Source organism: Papio anubis, chromosome 1, assembly GCF_008728515.1.
Source record: "Papio anubis isolate 15944 chromosome 1, Panubis1.0, whole genome shotgun sequence".
NCBI classification, from domain to species: Eukaryota; Metazoa; Chordata; class Mammalia; order Primates; family Cercopithecidae; genus Papio; species Papio anubis.
In genome coordinates this window covers 163,275,683-163,291,288 of record NC_044976.1, presented here as the reverse complement: position 1 = coordinate 163,291,288, position 15,606 = coordinate 163,275,683, and positions in this window count along the sequence as shown.

Sequence of the window (15,606 nt, the reverse complement as noted above, 5' to 3'; positions counted from 1 at the left end):
CCTCCTACATTTCAGGTACTGGTTGGCCAAAGGGTAATGTCTACTTTTCCTGCTAGGTAAGTTAAATTTATAACTATTTTACAACGTGTTTAAACATAAAATTCATTTTTCTGGCATCTATATATTTTTTAATTTAATTTTTTATTTTTATGGGTACAAAGTAGGTATATATATTTATGAGGTACATGAGATATTTTGATACAGGCATACAATGCACAATGCATAGTAATCACATCAGAGTAAATGGGGTATCCATCACTTCAAACATTTATAATTTCTTTGTATGACAAACATTCCACTTATACTCTTAATTTTAAATGTACTTACATTATTGTTGACTATAGTCACTCTATTTTGCTATCAAATGCTAAGTCTTATTCATTCTATCTAACTATATTTTTTTGCCCATTAATTATATCCACTCCCCTCAATCTCCACTGTACTTCTGAAACTCTGGTAACCATCATTCTACTGTCCATCTCCATGAGTTCAATTGTTTTAATTTTCAGCTCCCATAAATGAGAACAAGTGAACTCTGTTTTTCTATGCCTAGTTTATTTCACTTAACATAACGTCCTCCAGTTCCATTCATGTTGTTGCAAATGACGGAATCTCATTCTTTTTTATGACTGAATAGTACTCCATTGTGTTTATGTACCACATTTTCTTTATCCATTCATCTGCTGATGGACACTTAGGTTGCTTCCAAATCTTGACTATTGTGAATAGTACTGCAATAAATAGAAGAGTGCAGATATCTCTTTAACATACTGATTTCTTACTTTGGGGTATTTACTGAGCAGTAGGATTGCTAGATCATATAACAGTTCTATTTTTAGTTTTTTGAGTAATCTCCAAACTGTTCTCCATAGTAGTTGTACTAATTTACATTCCCACCAAGAGCATATGAGAGTTCCCTTTTCTCCACACCCTCACCAGCATTTGTTATTGCCTATCTTTTGGATAAAATCCACTTTATCGGTTGTGAAATGATATCTCATTGTAGTTTTCATTTGCCTTTCTCTGATGATCAATGATATTGAGTACTTTTTATATATCTGGTTTTCATTTGTATGTCTTCTTTTGAGAAATGTCTATTCAGATACTTTGCTTCTTTTAAAATCAGATTATTACATGTTTTTTTCCTATAGAGTTGTTTGGATTTGGGGGTAATAAATTCTGGTTATTAATTCCTTGTCAGATGGATAGTTTGCAAATATTTCTCCATTTTGTGTGTTGTCTCTTCGTTTAGTTTTAATTGTTTCCTTTGCTGTGCAGAAGCTCTTTTTAACTTGATGTGATACAATTTTTCCATTTCTGCTTTGATTGCCTGTGCTTGTGGGGTATTACTCAAGAAGTCTTTACCTAACCAATGTCCTGGAGAGTTTCTCCAATGTTTTCTTGTAAGCGTGATGCCTTAGATTTAAGTCTTTAATCCATTTTGGTTTGATTTTTGTATATGGTGAGAGATGGGGGTCTAGTTTCATTCTTTTGCATATGATATCCAGTTTACCCAGCACCATCTATTAAAAAGAATGTTTTTCTCCAGTGTATGTCCATGGAGTGTATCACCTTTGTTGAAAGTGAGTTCACCATAAAGACATGGATTTGTTTCTGAGTTCTCTTTTCTGTTTCATTGTTCTGTGTATCTGTATTTATGCCAGTACCTTGCTTTTTTGGTTACTATAGTTCTATAGTATAATTTGAAGTCAGGTAATGGGACTCCTCTACTTTTGCTCTTTTTGCTCAGTATGGCTTTGGCTATTCTGGGTCTTTTGTTGTTCCACATAAATTTTAGGATATTTTTTCTATTTCTGTGAAGAATGTCATTGGTATTTTGACAGTGATTAGATTGAATGTTTAGATTGCTTTGGATACTATGGAACATATCATTAGTGATTTATCCAGTCCAAAACATGGAATATCTTTCCATTTTTTGGTGTCCTATTCAGTTTCTTGCATCAGTGTTTTATAGTTTTCATTGTAGAGATTTTTCACTTTTTTGGTTAAGTTAATCTCTAGATATTTGATTTTATCCATAGTTGTGGATGAGATGAATTTTTTAATTTCTTTTTTGGACTGTTCACTGTTGGCATATATAAATGCAACTGATTTTTGATGTTGCATTGGTATCCTGCAGCTTTACTTAATTTATTTATCAGTTCAGTTGTCTTTGGTGGATTCTTTACATGTTTCCAAATACAAGATTATATCATCTGCCAACAAGGGTAATCTGACTTCTTCCTTTCCAATGTGAATGCCCTTTATTTGTTTCTGTTGTGTGATGGCTCTACCTAGGACTTTCAGTACTATGTTGAATAACAGTGGTGAAATGGGCATTCTTGCCATGTTTCAGCTATTAAAGGAAAGGCTTTCAGATTTTCCCCATTTGGTATACTAGCAGCAGGTCTGTAATATGCGGCTCTTATTGTATTGAGATATTTTCTTTCTATAGACAGGTTTTTGAAGGTTTTTATCATGAAGCAATGTTGAATTTCATCAAATGCCTTTTCAGCGTCAATTGAAATTATCATAGGGTTTTGGTCTTTCATTCCGTTGATTTGATGTATCACATTGAATGATTTATGTTAAACCATCCTTGCATCCCATTTGGTCATGATGAATGATCTTTTAAATGTGTTATTAAACTCAGTTTTTTAGTATTTTGTTGGAGGATTTTTACATGAATGTTCATCTGTAATTGTCCTATAATTTTCTTTTTTGGATGTGTCTTTGGTTTTGGTATCAGGGTAATACTGACCTCATAGAATGAGTTTGGAAATATTCTTTCCTCCTCTATTTTCTGTAATAATTTGAGTAGGATTGGTATTAGTTTTTCTTTAAATGTGTGGTAAAATTCAGTAGTGAAGCCATCAAATCCAGGATTTTGTTTTCAGGGAGACTTTTTCACTATGGCTTCAATCTCACTAGTTATTGGTGTGTTCAGGCTTTGGATTTCTTCATTGTTCAATTTTACTAGGTTGTTTGTGTCTAGGAATTTGTCCATTTCGTCTAGATTTTCCAATTTATTGGCATATAGTTGCACATAGGAGTTTCTAATGAGTCTTTGAATTTCTGCAGTATCAGTTGTAATGTGTCCTTTTTTATGTCTGATTTGATTTATTTGATTTTTTCTGTTTTGTTTGTTTGTTTTGTCAGTCTGGCTATGACTTCCAATTTTGTTTATCTTTTCAAAGAGCCAACTCTTTTAGTCCATTTTCACACTGTTATAAAGATACTACCTGAGACAGGGTAATTTATAAATAAAAGAGATTTAATTGACTCACAGTTCTGCATGGCTGGAGAGGCCTCAGGAAACTTACAATCATCAGATCTGTGAGAACTTACTCAGTATCATGAGAATTGCATGGGGAAACCACCATCATGATCCAATCACTTCCCACCAGTTCCCTCCCTTGACATGTGGAGATTATAATTCAAGGTAAGATTTCCGTGGGGACACAGAGTCAAACCATATCATCAACTTTTTCTTTCATTGATCTTTTGTATTTCTTTTTTTTTTTCAATTTCATTTATTTCTGCTCTTGTCTTCATCATTTCTTCTGCAAGTTTTGAGTTTTCTTTGCTTTTTTCTAGTTCTGTTTTTTTCTCTTGTTAACACATAATAGCTTTATTTAATAACATAGAGTAGAATATTTAATCCAGAAAAAAATGAAGAAAAGTACATCAGAATGACCAATGAGCTCACCACCCAGTTGACCACTTTTAATATTTCAGAAAAAAAGTAATACATGTCAGAAAATACAAGAGGAAATGCACAGTATGTAAAATGAAAACTTCTCCCTATTTACCTTCCATTAATAATCCCTCTCTGAGAATGATTTTTTTTTTTTTTTTTTTTACTTTTTATTTTAGGTTCAGAGGACATGTGCAGGTTTGTTATAGAGGTAAACTTGTGGCATGGGGATTTGTTGTACAGGCTGCTTTGTCACCCATGTGTGAATCCTAGTGCCCAATAGTTGCTTTTTCTGTTCCTTTTCCTCTTTCCATCCTCTACCCTCAGGTAGGCCCCAGTGTCTGTTGTTCCCCACTTTGTGTGCATGTGTTCTCATCATTTAGCTCTGGCCTATAAGTGAGAACATGGGGTATTTGGTTTTCGGTTCCTGTGTTTGGTTGCTAAGGTTAAGGGCCTCCAGCTCCATCTATGTTCCTGCAAAGGATATGATAGCATTCTTTTTTTATGGCTGCATCGTATTCCCTGGTGTATATGTACTATATTTTTTTTTAAAATCCAGTCTAACATTGATGGGCATTTAGGTTGACTCCATGTCTTTGCTATTGTGAATAGTGCTGCAATGAACATTCACATGCATGTCTTTATGGTAGAGTGATTTATATTCCTTTGGGTATATACACAGCACAGTAATGGGACTGCTGGATCAAATGATAGTTCTGATTTTAGTTCTTTCAAGAATCACCACGTTGCTTTCCACAATGGTTGGACTAATTTACACTCCCACTAATGATGTATAAGCATTTTCTCCACAACCTTGCCAACGTCTGCTATTTTTTGACTTTTTAATAATAGCCATTCTGCCTGATGTGAGACGGTATCTCATTGTGGTTTTGATAAGCATTTCTCTAATCATCAGTGATATTGAGCTTTTTTATATGACTATTGGCCATATGTGTGTCTTCTTTTGAAAAGTGTCTGTTCATGTCAAGAGGTATCATTAGATTCTTTTTTTCTTGAAGTTTTTTGACTTTTTTTTGATGTAGGTGCTTATTGCTATAAACTTTCCTCTTCATATAGATTTTGCTATATCCCATACATTTTGGTACAGAGTATTTTCATTTTTATTTATCTCAAAAAATTTTTAAATTCTTTCTTAATTTCTTTATTGACCCAATGGTCAATCAGGAGCGTATTGTTTAATTTCTATATATTTGCATAGTTTCCAAGTTTATCTTGTTGTTGTATCTAGTTTTATCCCATTGTGGTCAGAGAAGATACTTGATAGGATTGTAATTATTTTGAATTTGTAAAGACTTGTTTCATGGCCTAACATATGGTCTATCCTTGAGAATTATCTAAGTGCTGAGGAGAAGAATGTGTATGTTGCAGCCAGTGGATAAAATGTTCTGTTTTATCCATTAGGTCCATTTAGGCTATAGTGCAGACTAAGTCCCATGTTTCCTTGTTGATTTTCTGCCCCAGTGATCTTTCCAGTGCTGAAAGTATGGGATTGATATCTCAAGCTGTTATTATTTTGGGGTCTATCCTTCTCTTAAGCTTTAATTATATTTGCTTTATTTATCTGAGTGCTCCAGTCTTGGGTACATATGTATATTCATAATTGTTATACTCCCTTGCTGAATTGACCTTTTTATCATTATATAATAACATTCTTTGTCTCTTTCTATAGTTATTATTTTGAAATATATTCTCTCTTATATAATTGCAGCTACTCCTGCTCTTTTTTGTTTTCCTTTGACATGGAATATACTTTTCCATTCCTTTATTTTTGGTCTATGTGTGTCTTTCTAGGTGAAGTGTGTTTCTCGTAGGTAACAGATTGTTGAATGTTTTTGTTTTTATCTAAATTCAGCCTCTCTCTCTGTCTTTTTATATTTTTATTTCAACAGTTTTTGGGGAACAGGTAGGTTTTGGTTACATGGAAAAGATTTTTAGGGGTAATTTCTGAGATTTTGGTGCACTGTCACTCGAGCAGTGTACTCTGTATCCAATGTACAGTCTTTTATCCCTCACCTACCTTCCACCCTTCCTGTTGAGTCCCCAAAGTCTATTACATTATTCTTATGCTTTTGCATCCTCATAGCTTAGCTCCCACTTATAAGTGAGAACATACAATGTTTGTTTTTTCATTCCTGAGTTACCTCACTTAGAATAATAGTCTCCAGCTCCATCCAGGTTGCTATGAATGCCATTATTTCCTTCCTTTTTATGACTGAGTAGCATTCCATGGAGTATTTATACTACATTTTCTTTATTGCCTTGGTTGATGCACATTTAGGCTGGTTCCGTATTTTTGCAGTTGTAAATTATGCTGCTATAAACATGCATGTGCAAGTGTCTTGTCTTTTTCATTTAATGACTTATTTTCCTTTGGGTGATATCCAGTAGTGAGATTGCTGGATTGAATGGTAGTTCTAATTTTAGTTCTTTAAGAAACATCCATACCATTTTCTATAGTGATTGTAGTAGTTTCCATTTCTATCAGCAGTGTAAAAGTGTTCCCTTTCCACCGCATCCACTCCAATATCTTTTTTTGTTTGTTTGTTTTTAAATTATGGCCATTCTTATGAGAGTAATGTGGTATCTCATTGTGGTTTTAATTTGCATCTTCCTAATAATTAGTGACATTGATCATTTGTTCATATGTTTGTTGGCCATTTACATGTCTTCTTTTGAGAAGTTTTTATTCATGTCCTTTGCCCACTTTTTGATGGGATTATTATTTTTTTCTTGCTGATTTGTTTGAGTTCATTGTGGATTCTGGATACTAGTCCTTTGTTAGATGCATACTTTGCATACATTTTCTCCCACTTTGTGGGTTGTCTGTTTACTCTGCTGATAATTTATTTTATTGTGCAGAAGCTTTTTAGGTTAATTACATCCCATTTATTTATTTTTGTATTTGTCACATTTGCTTTTGGTTCTTGTTCATAAACTCTTTGCTTAAGCCAATGTCTAGAATAGTTATTCTGATGTTATCTTCTAGAATTTTTTATAGTTTCAGATCTTAAATTTAAGTCTTTGATCCATCTTCAGTTGATTTTTGTATAAGGTGAGAGATGTGGATCCAGTTTCATTCTCCTACATGTGACTTGCCAGTTATTCCAGCACCATTTGTTGACTAGAGTGTCCTTTCCCCACTTTATGTTTTTGTTTGCTTTGTTGAAGATCAGTTGACTGTAAGTATTTGGCTTTATTTCTGGTTTCTCTATCCTGTTCCATTGGTCTATGTGTTTATTTTTATACTAGAACCATGCTGTTTTGTTAACTATAGCCTTGTAGTATATTTTGAAGTCAGGTAATGTGATATATACAGGTTTGTTCTTTTTGCTTAGTCTTTCTTTAGCTATGTGGGCGCTTTTTTGGTTCCATATGAATTTTGGGATTGTTTTTTCTAGTTTTGTGATAAATGATGATGGTATTTTGATGGGAATTGCATTGAATCTGTAGATTGCTTGCTCCCAAGAGGGACAGAACTGATAGGATATATATAATGATATGTGTATGTATATATGTGTGTGTGTGTGTGTGTGTGTATGTATGTGTGTGTATGTGTGTGTATTTACTAGCACCTATGAGTTTTGTGCCTCAAATGATTTCTTACTTCTTCTTAACATCCTTTTCTTTCAGACTGAAGAACTCTCCTTAGCATTTCTTGTAGGACAGGTCTGGTGTTAATGATCTTTCTCTCTCTCTCTCTCTCTCTCTCTATATATATATATAGTTTTGTCATTAAAGTAATGAGTTATAAGATGTTACTTACCTCAAATGATCCACCCACTTCAGCCTCCTGAAGTGCTGGGATTACAGGTATGCGCCACCATGCCTGGCTAAAATTTTTTATTTTTAGTAGAGACAGGGTTTCACCATGTTGGTCAGGCCAGGTGTGGTGGCTCATGCATGTAATTCCAGCACTTTAGGAGGCCAAGGCGGACAGATCATTTGAGGTAAGTAACATCTTACAGCGCGTTATTTTAAATTAATGACAAAACTGATTGCAAAAACACACTAATAAACAAACAAAAATAAAACTAATAAAATCTCTACACTTTAATTTCCTCTCTCCCACTTTTTAACTTTTTGTTGTTTCTGTTTATATCTTGTTATACTATGTTTTCAAATTGTTGTAGTTATTATTTTTGATATGTTCATTTTTAGTCTTTCGAATCAATGTGTGAGTAGATTATACTCTAGTTACAGTGTTATGATATTCTGTGTTTGTCTGTGTATTTACTAGTACCTAAGAATTTTGTACCTCAGATGATTTCTTATTGCTTGTTAACATCCTTTTCTTTCAGACTGAAGAACTCTCTTTAGCATTTCTTGCAGGACAGGCCTGGTGTTAATGAAATACTTCAGTTTTTGTTTTCTGGAGAAATCTTTATTTCTTCTTCATGTTTGAGGGATAGTTTTGCTGGATATACTATCCTAGGATAAAGGTTTTTTTCTTTCAGCATTTTAAATATGCCATTCCACTCTTTCCTGACCTGGAAGGTTTCCACTAAGAAGTCTGCTGCCAGATGTATTTCAGCTCCTTTGTATGTTACATGTTTATTTTCTCTTGCTGCTTTTAGATTGTTTCTTTGTCCTTGATCTTTGGGAGTTTGATTATTAAATGCCTCGAGGTAGTCTTATTTGGATTAAATCTGCTTGGTGTTTTATAAACCTCCTATACTTGAATATTGATATCGTTCTCTAGGTTTGGGAAGTTCTCTGTTATTATTTGAATATTTTTATATATGCTGTCATATATATTATCTTGCTTTTTCCTGATCCTAGTCTTTAGCAAAATTTCTTTTTTCTTAATTGTCAGTTTTTATTTTTGATAAACTCTAAGCTCTGTGAGAACACGAACCATGCCAGGCTTGGTGAATAATAATGACTATTAAAAATCATTTCAATCTCTATTAAATTTATCTGATGGGATTCTGAATTCCTTCTCTGTGATATCTTGAATTTTGCTGAGCTTCCTCAAAGCAGTGATTTTTGAATTCTTTTTATGAAAGGTCACACATCTGTCACTCTAGGATTGGGCACTGGTACCTTATTTGGTTTGATGAGGTAATGTTTTACTGGATGGTCTTGAGTCTTGTGGACATTTGTTAATGTCTGGGCATTGAAGAATTAGGTATTCATTATTGTCTTTGCAATCTGGGCTTTTTATATCCATTCTTCCTGGGAAAATTTTCAATTATTCAAAGTGAATTGAATGTTGTGATCTAAATCTTTGGTCACTGCAGCCGTATCTACATTTGGGGCATTCCCATACCCAGTAACTGTGATATTTGTCGACTCATAGAGGTATGGCTAAGATCTGGGCAAATCCCCTGGATTACCAGGGAGAAACCCTTGCTCTCTTCCCTTAGTTTCTGCCAATGAAACAGATACTCTCTGTGTGTGCTGAGCTGCCTGGAGCGAGTGGAAGGGTGACACAAACACCCCCACTGGCCACCAACACTGGGATTGCATGAGGTGAAATCCAAAGCCAGCACTGCTCTGTGTCTTGGCCAAGGCCTGCAATGACCTCTTCTTGGGCACCACCTTGGTTCACTCAAGGCCCAAGCACTGCTTCATTCAGCAGGTAATAAATCCTGCCAGGCTTGTGTCCTATCCTTCAGCATGATGAGCTCCAACTGGCCCAGAGCAGGTCCTGGAATGTTGTCCAGGATCCAGTACCTAGAGTTGGGAACGACAGGAATCTACTTGGTGCTCTATTCTACTGCAGCTGAGCTGGCACCCAAACTGCAAGACAGTTCCTACCCATTCTTCCCTCTGCTTTCCTCATGCAGAAGGAGTCTCACTCCATGGTCACTACTGCTCCAGGTTTATGGCACTTACTACTCGGCTACCACTGATGTCCACTTAAGGCCTTAGGGCTCTTCAGAAATTTTGGTGAATGCTGCCAGGCCTGAGTCTCCCCCTTCAGGAAAGTGGACTCCCAACTGGCCCAGGGTAGGTCCAGAAATGCCATCCAGGACCCAGGGCTGGAATTGTGAACCCCAGGAGCCTGGTTGGTGCTCTATACCCCTGTGGCTGTGCTGTTGCCCAGGCTGCAGAGCAAAGTCCCCCTTACTCTTCCCTCTCCTTTCCTCAAACAGAATGCATCTCTCCCTATGGCTATCACAGCTGATAATGCACTGGATCATACCTGAATCCAGCATCATCCTGAGTCTCACCCAAGACCTGTGGTGATAACTGCCTGGGTACCACTGATATTTATTTATGGTCCAAGGGCTCTTTAGTCAGCGGGTGATGAATCCTGCCAGGACTTGGTCCTTCTCTTCAAGGTAGTGGGTTTCCTTCTGGCCCAGGGTATGTCTAGAAACGTCGACCAGGAGCTAGAGCCTGGAATAGGAGCCTTAGGGCTCTGCCTGGTGCTCTATTCTACTGTAGCTGAAATGGTACCAAGTTATAAGACAAAATCCTCTTTAAACTTCCTTCTCCTCTCCTCAAGCAGAGGGAAGAAATGTCTCCCAGAGCGGTGGTTTGTGCTGCCTGGGGTTGGGGGAGGAATGATGCATGCACTCACTTGGCCACCCCACCTGGTGTCTCACTAGGTCTTGTGTACTCCAAGTCCACTGTCTCTGGGCCCAGCATAGCAGCAGGACTTGTCCAGGAATTGCGGTCCTTGTGCCCTTAATACGTTTCAAGAGCACGTTGGCCTACAGTGCTGGGGCTAATCAGAACTTGAGTTCTGACCCCTGAGGTGGGTGATACACCTGCAGCTAGGGTTGGTCTAAATGCTCCCTCCATGAGCACCAGCTGAATTCTGCCCCATATTGGTTTCTGCTGTGACAGAGCAGCACTGAGTTCCAATGCAATACTTCACTATAACTGTGCTGTCTCACCCCCAAGCACACAAATTCTCTCTCCACACCATGTGGTCCCTACTGAGGGATGATGGAGTGGTGGTGTCTGCAATTTAAGACTGTTTCCAACCATCTTTAGTGCCTCTTTCCTTGACATCATGTTAAAACCAGGTACTGTAATTGCTTATTTTAGTTTTGGTTATTATGAAGATGCTTTCTTGTGTGGATATTCAGTCTGGTGTCCCTGCAGGGGAGGTGATTGTCAGAGGTTTCTATTTGATCATCTTCCTCTGCCTCCTTATGCATCTATGTTTTTTACATTAAAAATATCTGAAATTTATAGCTTAATTTAGACCTTTATGTCTTTGTGGGAAATCAGTGACCTGGAAAATGTTTATAAACTGTGCTTATGTGCACTGGCTAAGTATATAAAAAGCAGCCTATTCAAATATTTATTTAGTTTCACTGCTTTTTGGCTTTTCTTTCTCTTGTTTGGTGAAGCAAGTAAAATTATGTGTGTGAACAAGCATTTGTTCATTAATTTAGTCATTTGTTCATTCAATAAATATTTTCTATATTTAAAATAAATACTACGTTATGCTCTGTTCTGAGGGGTACTAGGTACCTAATCATAAGGGCTAATTTTTATTTGCTGCATACAATATATGGCACTTTGCTGAGTGTATTACATGTATCATTATCTTTCACAAAAAATTGATGAAGTAAATGCTATTTTCCACATTTTTATAAGGAGAAAGAGAGTTAGAGATTGTATTGAAATAGAAAAATGGTAAATCTGATGTTGGTAACTGGAAACCAGGTCTTGATGTCATCACTGGATCAAGCTTCATCTAAACTGAGTTTAACTGCTGGAAATTTTAGTTATCTTGGGCCAACAAGTCTCTTTTATCATTTGAACTTGTTTGAATGGGATTTAATGCCACCAAACCAAAGCATTATAACTAATATGCTTCAAATTCTGTCATCCTGCTTCAACTATAACCAAAGTTATATTATATTGCTTCAAATTTTACCAAGCCTGACATGGTTCACGCCCTCATGGAACTTATAGTTTATTAAATAAACAACTGACAAATAAGAAAAAAAGATTGTTGAAGACAAGGATCAGGAAAGAGAAAGATTATATGCATGACAGTACATATAAAAACTATTCAAATTGATATGAAATGAGGTGGCCCACTAGGAGGTGAATAAGAATAGGCAAACACAGATTTTGTATATCTCCAGTTTTCATCATTTTTTCCTCTTTTTTTTCCATCTTGTCATTTTATTGAAAATTTCTATGACATTTAATTAAAATGAAAAGGGAAAGCCATCTTCCTGGCTTTCCAAATTGTAAACTCTTCTTGTCCCATCCTTGTTGAAGGAGCCCTTTACTCAACTACCATGCACAGTTCATGTAAAAATTAAATAAACAACACATTTTCATACTTTTTATTTTTTTGAGATGGAGTCTCACTCCGTTCCCCAGGATGGAGTGCAGTGATACAATCTTGGTTTGCTGCAACCTCTGCCTCCTGGCTTCAACTGATTCTCATGTCTCAGTCTCCTGAGTAGCTGGGATTGCAGGCACCTGCAACCACACCCAGCTAATTTTTGTATTTTTAGTAGAGACAGGGTTTCACCATGTTGGCCAGGCTGGTTTAGAACTCCTAACCTCAGGTGATCTGCCCGCCTCGGCCTCCCAAAGTGATGGGATTACAGGTGTGAGCCACTGCACCCAACCTCACTTTTCCATACTTCTGCTAAGCAAAGAAACTATTGGACTTCTGACTTGAGAAGCCTTTGGGAAGTGAGCCCTTGTGGTATCCAAGGAGACAGTAAAATTTTTCCAAAAGTTTCTTAGCATAGCTATTACCACATTCTGTAGGTGCTCAGAATATTTATGGTTTTCCCTTTAATTCCATAATCTCTACCCATTTAACCTCCTTTTTCTTTTGCTACACTCCTTTACTTTACATTAGTTAAATAAAGATAGTCAAAATATGCTCAGCTTTTTAATATTAATAGCTATCATTTATCAAATTAAGGGGCATTTTATGGTTCAGGCACTAAGTACCTTAAATGCAATAACTCATCACAACAGTCTTACAAAGCACACCATTAGCCCTATTTTATAAATAAAAGACCCAAAGGGTTATGTTCTCATTGTTTTGGGCATTGGATCTGAGAATCGAATGCAAAGTCCAGCTCCAGGGTATACATTCTCAGCATTTTCCCTTACTCACTTTATTTAGATCTCATGTATTTAGATATTAAGGAGAATTATCCTTGTTCAGTTTAAACAAAATCAACAAAACCTGTCTTTGTTTTCAGTCCACTTTAACAAACATTTGTATCTGATCTATGATTTTTAAATTATTTACTCTGATATCATATGCTCTCTAATTTTCCTTTAACTTTATTCTTCTTTTTAAGATGACAACTCCTAGTGTTATGATGTAAAAAATTAATCCTGGTATACATATTCCATGAACTTAAATTGCTTGATATATAGAAATCTTCCATATGGGATTGACGTCCCCGTCCACTTTTAGACTGAAGGTATTTATTTACTTTCCACTGGTCCTCTGTAGTGTTCTATATTCTTAAACCAGAACCTTCTTTACTTAAATTAGAAATGTTTCTCACCTATTCACTTCTTTCCCTCCTACCTCTGATGCACAGAAATCTTGCTGCCATTGTTCTGGCCTGATACAGGGAAAGGGAAGAACTCATTGCCACATCTGTAGGGCTGGATTTGTTCAGACTGTTCCTAGCGTCTGGAGTTGGAATTCAAATTCTTCACTTAAATGGTAGTTATATTATTGAATCTTACAACCATTTCTCAAAGCATGGATTCCTGCATCAGAATCACCAAGGGTGCTTATTAAGGAAGCAGGTTCATAGGCCTCATCCCAGACCTACCCAATTAAAATGGATGTTGTTCCTAAATCTACATTTTTAAGAAGATAAATATAAAACCTAGTGTTTCCATTCCTTCCTAGAATTTAAGAATAACTTCAGCAGAAGGGGAGATTTGTATATTATCCTGAGAACTTGCGTAGTGTAAGTAGTTTAAGGTTAGGAGTTGGTTATTTAAAATCCCCCACTGCCTTATTAAAAGTTGACTCCAGGTAGCTGGATGATTCTTCGTTTGCTGAGAAAAGTGACAGTTGTGGAAATGTTAGTTTTGGAGATAGAAGCTGGTGCTATATTTAATGATCCTTCTGATACTGTGCATATATTGGGGTGGGGAGTAGGCAGGGAGAGAGGGGAGGGAAGACAATTCTCCAAGAGGAAAGAGAGTAGGTGGTCCATCTCTGTGTTATTGAGGGTAGCAAAGAATGATGGAATAGCCGAAGAGATTCAGGGGACTGGGGAGAGACTGTTGCAAAAGGGTACTTTCAAGTGAGATGCTGCATGTTACAGTATGAATAATTGCTTTGACCCCATCAATATTCAGAAAAAGTATAAAGCCCATAATTCACTTGAAGAGGTAAGCTCTTTTGAGAAAGCTGATGATGGTATAAGATTCCGTCCAGGTTGTTACAAGTCAAAACAGAGTCCACCTGCACATGTGAGATGGCAGCTGTACATCCCAGGGGATGATCAATATATAGAAGCTATGAGAATATTTAACATACCTACCAACCCTTCCAGATCTCCAAGCTATCTGTATTGTTTTGTATTTTGAGGGTGGGGGATGAGGAGAAGGAGATAGTGGCCTGGACTAGAAGGTGTAAAAGGATTGAGATGGAAGATATCTGAACAGAAATTGGGAGCTATGATCAAAATTCTGGTGGGAAGAAGAGGTTTTAATTGTGTAAGGTAGAAGCAGAGACAAAATTAAATTCAATGAGATTTCATTGATGTTAAATTAAAGACATCTCAACTTAGTTTTAGTTTCTGCAGAGGATAACAACTGTAAAGTGAAAGATGGAACTAACAATAGTTGAACCAAAGAAATGGATACAAACTGGACTGGCTGCTGGTGTGAGCTAACCAAGATGTAAGCTCAGCCTGCTTCTGCAGGACAGCTGACTTCTGGTTCTCTCTTTGTCCTCAAGGACTGTTTCTTCAGAGTGCCCACAGTCTTTTTTGTTTTTTCTTCCTATTTCTCATTCATATTTTATATTCTTCAGCCTTCCGTCAGGTTCTCTTTTCTTTTTATATCCAGCCAGTTCTCAGTCAGGTCAGTTCCACCTCTTTATTATCTCCTTCTACTCTCTAATCTCCATTCCTTCTGTAGATAAAGACCTACTCATTGCCCACTTGGGTTACTACAATAGGTCCTAACAGATTCCCTCATTTCCAGTCTTGTCCTTATTTCTCTCCACTGGATGGTGTCTGATCATTACATGCACAATTGTCATTACGTCAGTTTGCTGCGTAAAGTCGATCAATGGCTTCCCACTCATTTCAATTAAATAACAAACATCTTAGTATGGCGTAAAGGGCTTTTCACAAGTCACTCTTCTAACCTCTCCAGCAGCAGTTTTAGTCTTCTCCCTAAATGCAATCCTCTAACTTTCTACATCTGCATCATATTCTCTCCACCTCTGAGCCTTTGTGCATGTTCTCCTGGCTGGTTGTAAACACACACCCTCCTCCACTATTCACCAGGAGAACCCCTAGCCTCATATTTTGGGTTCTTTTGCCTTTCTGGAAAACCAATAGGAGATTCCAAGAAATGTGTTAAGTTCTAACTCTGTGAGATTCTATTAGCATGTTTATGAGAAGCTAGTCTTATATCATAATAACTATCGATTACTGTTAACGTTAAGTTTGTTAATCATTAATCAATACAGTGTGCTCAGCATTGAGTTAGGCCTTGGAGAAAAAGATGAGCAACAGATAGCTTCTACCCTTGTGGAAATCACAGTAGGAAGGGGTGATGAATATGACTAAAAGTCACACAACATGATTAGGGCTACAACAGGGCTCTAAAATCACGCAGGAGGAAATGGCCAGGTTTCCTAGGGAGCTGGACATGACTTCACAAATTAGACAAGCCCTTGTGCCCCACCATGTTAGTCAGGGTTCTCTTACAGGGACAGAACTAATAGTGTGTATATA